General features: G+C 51.3%; 1 protein-coding gene across 4 annotated transcripts in view; it reads right to left on the bottom strand.

Annotated features, from left to right (window-relative positions):
• Positions 1-673: 673 nt before the first annotated feature.
• Positions 674-9868, bottom strand: part of LOC308178829 (uncharacterized protein) — a 65706-nt gene continuing 56511 nt past the window's right edge. For all 4 annotated transcript variants that reach the window (XM_080557954.1, XM_080557955.1, XM_080557953.1 and 1 more), the window contains one exon: positions 674-2449. The gene's annotated coding sequence lies outside the window, so the exon portion shown is untranslated. The remainder of the gene's footprint in view (positions 2450-9868) is intronic.

Here is a 9868-nt window from a genome sequence, read left to right as displayed (position 1 = left end):
TTCTGCAGTATTAAGTGTACCAGAAGCATCCCTTGCCCTCGGTCTCCTGCCCCGCTTTGGAGGTGGAGGAGGAGCTGGTGCATGGAAAAAATGGGTGCAAGGGTCAGGATCTTACCCAAATCTCTGGCAGGGCAGAGGGGCAAGCACTGGTCCACGGCTGGCCGGCAGCATCCTGATTCCCCAGCCCTCCTTCCTCTGCATACACGGAGATAAAACGAACTATGAAAGTTTATCAGCCATGAACCAAATGGCTGTTTACATGTGTTTATTATGCAGTTATTTGTGATCTGCAGCCCTTCTTGTAATGCACAGTTCATAATAGTTCATATCCTGCGCTGAGCCCGTGCAGCCTGATATCGAACACAGTGGGGTTTGGGGGTGGACGCAGCGCTGGAAGCAGCCACCCGTTCCCTGCTGTCAGTGGCTTTTATTTGCCTTTGGGCTGGGCAGGAATTTAATATTTCACGGGGGTAACGTGGAGTAAGGCAGCGTCCCCGAACCCTCTCCAGAAGGGCTGCTCGAGCCCGCTCTGTGCCTAGACTGGGAAATGAAGGGGCAGACCCCAAAGCTTTGCTTTGCAGCGTGAGTTCTGCAAGGAAACCCGAGGGCAAACAGAAGCAAGGTGATGAAAAGGAAGGGAACAAGCAGCTGAAAAGCCCTTTGGTGCTTAGGAAAGATGCAATTGTGAGCAAAAAAGTAAAACCAAAATGTGCCAGAAAGAGGCAAACCTGTGTAGGGAAAGACATGTAGACTTTGTCACTTTCTTTGTTGGAAAACACACATCCAGATACACGGGCACCCAAAGAGGCAGTGGGGACAGACAGTGGCATCTGTCCACGGGAAGCCAAAACCAGGAAGTCCAGCAAATTTGCAAGGAGTTGGGGCCCCCAGGGGCACAGCAGTGGCGTGCAAGGCAGAGGACACCCCTTGTTTTAGTCTCAGACACCCACATTTCGCTGGTGATTTGTCGCTTTGCTCTGTGCAGAAACGATCAAAACACCTAATTGCTTGCACACCCCCTGCACGCGCAGCTCCATATTTACACAGGGAAATTAAAGCCGTGGGTGTGCAAAGCCAAGCACATCCCATGGACTTACACCAGGCTCCTTGCAGCCTTGCAAGTGTCCCCGCAGGCCGGCGGCAGGGACGAGGCAGGGTGCTCGCAGCACCCCTCTGTTTGCTAACGAGAGATCCACGTCCCATTTAAAGGCCAGTTCTGCCTCTTAACCAACTCAGTCTTTTCTAATTGTAATTACGCAGTGTACGGGGTTTGGATCTTGCAGCTGAGTCACTCTGAGCGAGAGGAGATCCAAACACCCACCCTCGGCACGGAGAGGCGGCTCGTGGAGGCTCAAAACTAAAGGGAGAAGGCTGCACACCCCCAAACGTGAACTGTCCCTTTAATTTCTGTCAAGGCTAAAGCCCACAGACTACAAAAACAACATTTTAATTTAAATTCCGATTCCACATTCATTCATGGGAGCTGGCTCTGAGCGGGGATTTCATTAAAGGCTTTAATAGATTTTATAGGACTTGTCAGATCCGGAAAGGTTATGGAGCAAATGCATTTTCTCTGCTTCCAGAATTTCAACAACGGCTCGGTAAACAAATTTACCATGAAAATGCAAAGAGTCCAGCCTTGTTCAGACAAGGAGAAATGAACTTCATCTAGTGACTTAAAGGCATCAGGATGCACTGCCCATTGCCTTCCCGGCTCGCTTCTCTCCGCTCCGTTCCCTCAGTTTAGGAGGTGTTTCTTTTCCGATGGTAAAACCAAAAAGCAGAAACATCTTTTTCCACCAATAAAGTTTGAATTTGGAGGTGTTTATGTCGGAAGCTTTAGCAGCAATGTATGGACAGGTGTCTCGGGAGGGAAGATGGTTGACTCGGGGCAGTGGCTTCAGCAGCTAGAAATGACTTTGTTTTTATTTGAGGCATTTTGGGGTATTTGAGGCAGATGCGCGTCAGCTGGTGAAGGCAGTGGAGATGTGGGAGAGGCAGTGAGCAGGCAGGAGAGAGAGCAACAACCTCGGCTTTGCTCCCAGCTGGTCTAGGGTGGCATCACCATCGCTTCAGGGGCTTCTTGACCACTGCTTTCAGTTCAGCAAGGAGACCAGCAGAGATTCAGGTTGAGCAGCCCCATACGCAGAGCTGCAAAACATTATTTTGCCCCACACTTTTCCTTTTTTCGCCCTTGGTGAACCAAGCTGGAAGGCAGGTCCTGGTGTCGGGCCCTGGAAGGAGCCCACCACGGCTTGGTGGTGGAGATGGCTCTGCACCATGGGGACACCACACGGCTCGGCCGCAGGGCAGTGCCGGGACACGGGCAGGAGCACTCAGGCACCGCGGTTAGAGCCAGAGTGCAGGAATCAAAGGCTGGTGCCTTGGCAACCGAGCGGTGGTGATGCTGAATCAAGTGAAGAAAAGGCCTCTTGTTTTTGGATGAGCTCTGTAAACAGAGATGAATGTCAGAGGAGATTTTGCTGGAGTATCGCTTACGGGCTGTATGGTGGCATCGCAGGGAGAAATCAGCTCGGAGAAAATTATAACCGATGCAAACCTCCAACCAAACCCTTTTTTTTTTTTTTCTCCTGTTGGAGGCTAAGACAAGTTGATGACTTTATTATTATTATTACTACGATGATTATTTTCCCTCCTTATGACTTTGCAGTTTGAGATTGACGGGTCCCAGCACAGCTGCTCTGGATCCCTTCCCGGCGCCACAAAGGGAGCCGCGGTGCGAAAGCAGGGGGCGAGAGCGGGGAGCAGCAGCCCTGCAACAGCGGCCCTGGAGCTGCAGGGCCCCGTGCCCAGAGGTGCCCAGCATCTGGGGGCCCTTTTACTGGGAACAGGCGCTGCAGGTGGCTCAGGACACGCTGAGAGCTCTACTCTAATTATGGGAAGCTGGAGAGAGAAGCGGGTTTAAATCAAGAGGCTACTGAGTTAAAGCGTAAGAATTCCCCACGCGATTTATGGCACGTGAAGTAGCCTGAATATTCTGTCCTCGCGAGTTACTCTGGGAGTTAGTGGCTCTTATTTTGAGCAATCTTTTTCTATGATTTTCCTTAATCTTGATTTTTCTTCATAGCCAGGAGGTATTACATCAAAATTTCCTCCTCCACTGAGTAATATATACTTAAAATGACGTGTTCCTTAGGACATCAGCTCGCTAAACAACTGACAAACCAACTAAGAGGGAAGCTTTAAACCAAATCACCAAACAGAGCCTCAGAAAACACTTTAGAAAGCCTCGGTGTGGCTTGATCTGGGAGATACACATGGCCCCAGGGTCCTGCTAACACACCTGGGACACCCTGATGGTTATTTGCAAGGTGGCAAAGGGCCAGGACAGTGCTTCTGAAGGCTCACCCATCCCTGCTCAAAGTGTTAACAGACTGTGTAATTGGCTAAAGGCACCTAAAACCTCATTACATTGACCCGGAGGGGTACAATTAGCACTTGCAGACCAGAAAGTCAAAGACCAGGCTGGCAAACACAGCAAACTCTGGAGGTCCCTGGTCCAAGCCCTGGTCTGAGCAGGGCTGAGCTCAAAGCTAACGCAGGGTGGCCGAGCCCTGCCCAGCCGAGCTCTGGGATCCTTCAGGGATGGAGGTGCCACGAGCTCCCAGCCAGCCCGATCACTGTTTCGACTCCTCTGTTTCACGGGAGGCAGCAGCCAACGTTTTTCTCCTGGCCGTGATGCAGCAGCTTGGGACCAAACTTTGGGACTGCTCCGATGGGAAGTTCGGTGGCGGCATCACCTCTCCGCTCCCCGCGGAGGCTTAGAGCCTCCTCGCTCGGAGCTGGAGCACACACGGAAAATCCTGTGCAGGTTTCGGCACAGGCCGCGGGCTGGCCTGAAGCCAAGGCAGGGCTTTGCACCGACCAGAAGCATCGGAGCCAACGGGCTCCACCAGACAGCGGCCATTAGCAGAAAAATACTAGCCAGAGCAGGAGTCACAAAGAAATAGGAAAATCTTTTTCCTGCTGCCACCTACAGCTCGGGTCGTGCCGGGAGGCTGGGCCGAGAAGAAAAGGGAGAGAAGCAGGCAAGAGAAAGGCAGAGCTGCAGAGAACTGCTCCGGCTCTTCCGAGCAAAGGCTCCTCCGGCAGCAGCCGGGAAGCTGCTGCCATCTACTGATGCGAGGGGATGCAGAAAGGGTGGGAATAACTTCACCGCGTATGGTCTCCGAAACAGTTTCCAAATACCTGACTGCGCCTGCAATGATGTTTTACTCCCATTTCTGTATTGCATCAGCTTTCAAAGGGTCTTCCCCCTGCCCTTGCAGCAGTTTTTCTCTCTTCCCTTACTGGTGATGCCCACGCTTATCGGCAGAACTCAGCTCCTTGCTGCCTGACCCCTGAGCTGTGCCAGGCTCCATCCTGCAGGTGCAAAGCTCACGCTGACATTCAGCTTGGCCTGGACCCAACACCCCAGGGTGATATCCCACATCTCCAGCAGAAGATTTCCCCACAAGCCTGGAGGAAGGGAGCTCTGCTGTGTCCTGCACAAATCCTCTGGTGGACAATGGGAGAATCCCCGAGCCTGCACCTCCTCGGGCACCACACACAGCTTTCACTGCAGGGGAGGATAGAAGATGGTTTGCTTCATGGTGTGCTCTCAAGAAACTCTGTTTTGCCCGTCCTTGGCTTCCTCTGCATGGTTAAGTTGCACATTCACCCTCCCCTAAGGGCTCGTAGCTTTTACTCCTGAGTAAGAACTGCGACAAGCCCAGCTGCAGGCAACAGGATTAGTGCCACGGGGCTGGAGGCACGGTGCTCAGAGAGGGTCCGAGGGACATCTGGGGGGAACGGTAACGACCGACCCCAAAGTTAATTTTGAGCTGGTTTATTTTTGGAGCACACGAGGAAGGAGAGTAGCACAGACCCGCCTGGGGAAGATCTGTGGGGAACTTGTTCAAACAAATGCGAGCGATAACGCCTTCAGATTAATAAAGCGGAGAGAACACACACTGGTGTGTGCAGGGGGAAATGAGGTCAGGCTCCATAAACGAATCCCTCGGCAAGCAAAGACAGCTCCAAAGCACCTCGGACTTGCTCGGGAAGGTTTCCAAGGACAGAAAGGACCATCTCAGTCCGCCCCCTCCCTCAATGCAGGCTTTGTGGCACCCACACATCGAGGACAGGCAATATTCCTTCCTGCCCTGTCTTCCTCCAGCCCCGGGGCCGTAACAGAGCCAGGTTTGTTGGAAGGCACAAAGGGAGCACACAACATCTCCCCCAGATGCACGGCCTTCCTCGGCCGCCCCTGCTCGCAGCCCCCCCCCATCTCCTCGCTTTGATTCCGCAACGTAAAGCGCCAGGTTCCCAGCCCCAGCCCAAAACTCAGCACAACAGCACCCAGCGTCACCCACCCCTGCTCTGCCCCAGCTCCTCCGAGCCCAGAACCAGACCCCTGAGCATCCTCCAGGCTGCCAGCCCAGCACCACGCTGCTGTCCCCGCCATGGGGACAGGACCTTCCCCTCTGCACCAGCACGAGAGGAGAGCAGAGGGGTGCGCACTGCCTTATCCACCAGCGCCAGAAAGATCCTGCTGAGCAAACCCATTTCCCTCCAAGAAAAAGCTAAGCGAGGAACAGGACAGCGCGGCTTTTCCAAGGGCTATAAAAACACTTTGTTTCGGGGTGAAACCAGCTATCTTTCACCCACGCGCAGGTAGGCAGAGCTCAGTGTGCTGCAAGGCTTTCCCAGCATCGCAAAGTGCTGCAAACTAAATTATCATGTTTGACATCCACACCCACCCCACCCCACCCCCCCCCCCAAAAAAAGGGCAAAATAATTCCTTTGCTCTGGATACAGATCAGTTGGCAAACAAGCTTTCAGACACAATTATTTTGCCCTGGGAGGATTCTGCAGCTGCTCCTCTTTTTCTCGAGATCAATACCTAGAGGATAATCCTGCAGCTTATCCTACAGTTTGGTGGTGTTAGCTCGAGCTCTCTTGTTTGCTTTATTTCCTTCATGAATTACAAGGAATTTTCTGGTTAGATGGGGGGAAAAAAAAATGTTATTTTATTCTGTGCTGTCAGAAATTAGATTTGATACCACAAATTGTCTGTAGTTGGTTGGAAATTAATTTTGTTGACTTTTTAGTCAATTGGAACATTTTCTGAGAACACAGCGATTTCAGGTGGTGACTCATCCCTTTCCAAAGGAGCAAACAATAGCAACCACCTAAACAAAAAAATCAGAGCAGCTTTCTTTCTTCCCAAGCTAGCAGCTGTATTCTTTTAAGGAAAATCAAGCCTGTAGGAGTTTATTCTCCAGCAAGTCCCGTAGGCGTGCAAGGTAGCAGAGATCAGAAACATGTTCTTTGAGACGAAAGGTTATTTTTATTTGTTTTTAACCTGTCACACAGCTCTGAAACCAACCACATGCATCCAGAATAGCAGCTCATGACTATTTATTGCTGAAAAAAGCTTCCCAGGTGGCAAACTTGAAGAAATGGGAGAATAGCTCTGTCACACCCAGAGCAGACAGGCTGCAGCTAATGTAAAGTTTTATCTCAGAATAATTACCACAGAGTACTTGGCTGCTGCCCAATAGATCAGATTCATAAATCTCCGTGACAGACCCTCAAAAAAAAAAAAAAGAAGAACCCGTGTTGGATAAAGAAATCTTCAAGGCCTGAGGGACTGCACGGGGGTTGCTGGAATTTGACATCTCTGACAATGCCCCTGTGACAGTGGTATGCACACAGGGAGCTCCAGCTCACCCCTCTCCATCAGCCTGCCAAGGGACACATTCTGCACACTCACTGAAAATTAAAGTCTTTCAGGCCCTGATTTAGGTGGTGCACGTGTGATTTTAAGAATTTGTTTACAGGGCTGGGGGCGGCTTCAAGGAAGAACTCTCCTGCTTTCCTGAATGTGACATTTATGAGGCAAAACTATCTTTAATGTTCTCAGAGACACACACCTTAAATACAACTGTTTGAGCAGATGTTTAGAGTAAAACAACTTGGGAGAAGAGTATTTATACACAAAGCCAGAAGGCAAACCACACTGAGCTACCAGTCGTCCCTGCTCTGCACCTCCAGCCCCTGGCCAGGGTCCCCCCGTCTTCCAGCAGCATGAGACGTCAGAGTTTCAAAGGGAAGAGCAGACCCAGTGATTAAGCACAGGATCAGAACGCACAAAGGTGACCTGAACCTCGAAATAAAACTTCCTTGCACCAACACTGCATGCCACGCATGCCTGTCCCAGCTCCTCCTGGTGGCTGGGCATCCACCTGTCCTTCACAGGACCACAGCACTGACGCTCGGGGCGAGCAGCGATGGAGAGCCCACCACATCTGTGCAGCCTGGAGCCAGAAGCACACCGGCGCAAGGAAACGCAGCAAATCACCGACCAAAGGGCTGAGCCGTGCACGGCCACGTAGCTCCTGCCGCTTGACAATTCAATTATATCGGTGTTCAAAGCGCTGTCGCTCTGGAAGCGAGCATATGGGCGAGGGAAGGAAGTGCCAATTAGTGGATCTCAGCAGCCCTGCTAGCTCATTCCCCTTTAGTCGTCTTTTCAAGGCTCAAAAAGGCAATCTGAGCATTAATGCTAATTGGTGCTCGCAGGCGGCGCTGCAGCAGGAGCTCCTCGGTGGCAGCCCCGGGGCCACGCGGTGGCAGAGCCCACCACCAAAACCTCACTCGTTGAAAGCAGCCCCTGCCATGCTGCAGGAGGGGGGGGGGTAAAACCTGGCTTCCAGCCGCTCCCCCAGCAGCCACCTGCTGCTCATGTGAGCATCCTTCCCCACCTTCTCCTTTCCCCCAGTGAAAGACCCAAGCGTGGGACTCCCCATCCTCTCTCTCTTTCCACCCTTACATCCAGATTTACGCACAGGACCACGGCCCCCATCTTCTCCCACTTGTGGTTCAGCATTCCCAGGGCAGGATCACGCTGGGACGCAGTGGCACCCGCTGCCACCCTCGTCCCATTTCACAGCAGGACCTCTCGCTGATTTTTGCCTCTGCCGTTGGAGCAGGAGCAGCGGGAGACGGAGGCGGGGAGCTGCCAGACCTGCCCACGGGCAGCGTGAGCCCCAGGCCAGCACCCAGGTACCCCCCCGTACCAACAGCTGCCTCCCAAAAACAGTGAGCACCCCAAGACATCAAGCACCGATCCCTCTGACATCCCCATAGACCTGCACATACTAAAAAACCATCAAGGAAGAGCACTGCAGGCATTAAGAACGTATCTCTCCCCAAAAGTTGCACTAAAATTGCAGCTTTTCAGCATCGGGCATATTCCCCATCATCCTAGAGCGGCCGTGTAAGGACTTTTAGCAATGATTTCTATTCGCTCACTTTTTCTTTTTTATTTTTTTGGAACTTTCTGTAGGATTTCTCCGCAGCAGTAAGGCCGGGACGTGGCGGTGGCACCCCACAAGGTGGCAGGGCGCTCCCGCTCATCGGCTGCACCAAGCGATGCTGGGGGCTCTGCAACCGGGGGGAGAGACGGGAGAGGGGCAGGAGGACGGGGTTTGTGTCTTTGCTGAGGTTTCCCGGTCTAAAACCTAAGGGAGATTTAAACTGGGAAAGAAAATGCAAGCACTTAAGTGAGCAAGAATGGTTGTGATAAAGCATAGACACTTCCAGAACTGAAGGGGGGATTTTGCCGGGTTTTCACATCGATTTTTTTTTTTTTTTTTTTAACATCGGGCTTTCAGATTCTTTCCTGAGCTGTTCAGAAACAGGCAATTTCTTCCTCTCTGGAGTGGGGCTGCCCCACTACAGCCCAGTTAAACAAATGGACACGAACCGGCTGTGAACTCACTTCAGCAGGAGACTAACACTGCTTCTGAGCTTCAGAACAATTAAATTCCAAGAGTCTGAAAAGAGGACCCACAAGCAAGAGAAAAATAAGGAAAGAAAGAAAACTACTACTTTGACATAGTTCTTGATCAGTTTAGTAAGAGCTGCTATAGCAAAGTAATTGCACCTAGAAACCCTTTGCAGTCCTATGCTGCCAGCGAGGTTAACCATCACCCTACGCTGAGCAGAGGCAAGTTTGGTTTGGGTGAAGCAGCAAATTCCTGCAGACACCATTTTTCACTGATATCCTCAGACTTCAGAGCAGGCCTCCATGTAATCCATTCACTTTCAGCATGTGCTGTCTTTTTTTTAAATCATTAAGACTCATTTCAGAAGTGACTGTGGTTTTAAATAAGCATCAGGGTACAAGCCTGGAGAGAAGTCTTCAGAATAAAAAAAAAAAGATGCTTTGCAGCCCGTCAAGTAAAGGGACAAAGGAAACATTTCACGCTTCGAGTGGAAACCAGAGAGATGCAATCTTCAGAACGGATGCTCTCTGAAGCGATGGGAAGCTGCAGCAGGAATTTTCCACTGGAGGAAATCGCACTCAAAGGAATGGGCTAATTTGCTGAAGCAAAATTAAACCTTCCCTCATTCAAACACCCAAACCAACAGCCTGACAAAATAGTTACCGTAGCAACCAGAGGGAAGAAAATAAACTCGGATTATTTTTTTTTTTCCTGTTGAATAGAGAAAATCAACTTCTAATTGCAGCGAGCATCGCTGCAGTGTCGGCAGCGAGGTGGCCACAGCAGCGGAGCCAACGTGGGCTGCAGGGATTTGCACCATGATGCTGCGGGCAGAGCTCGCGGGACAGCAGAGCTTTCTGTGATGCTTGGCTCGATTTGCCGACCCTTCCTCTTCATCAGCCACAGAAATGCTGAGAAACCCTGGTCGACTTGTGAAGAGATTGGTTTAGCTGCTTTCTAAGAGAAGGAGACGGCCCTGGGGGAAAACACAGTGCAAGTGCCCCGGGAAAGATAGGGAAAAGAGGTTCAAAAATCAAATTGTGATTTATGAGAGAGGAATGTGGTTCACAGGG

The sequence above is a fragment of the Anser brachyrhynchus genome (assembly GCF_964034855.1).
Source record: "Anser brachyrhynchus genome assembly, chromosome: 16".
NCBI lineage: Eukaryota > Metazoa > Chordata > Aves > Anseriformes > Anatidae > Anser > Anser brachyrhynchus.
The sequence above is the reverse complement of the archived record's forward strand: the minus strand, read 5'-3'. Positions and strand labels throughout refer to the sequence as shown.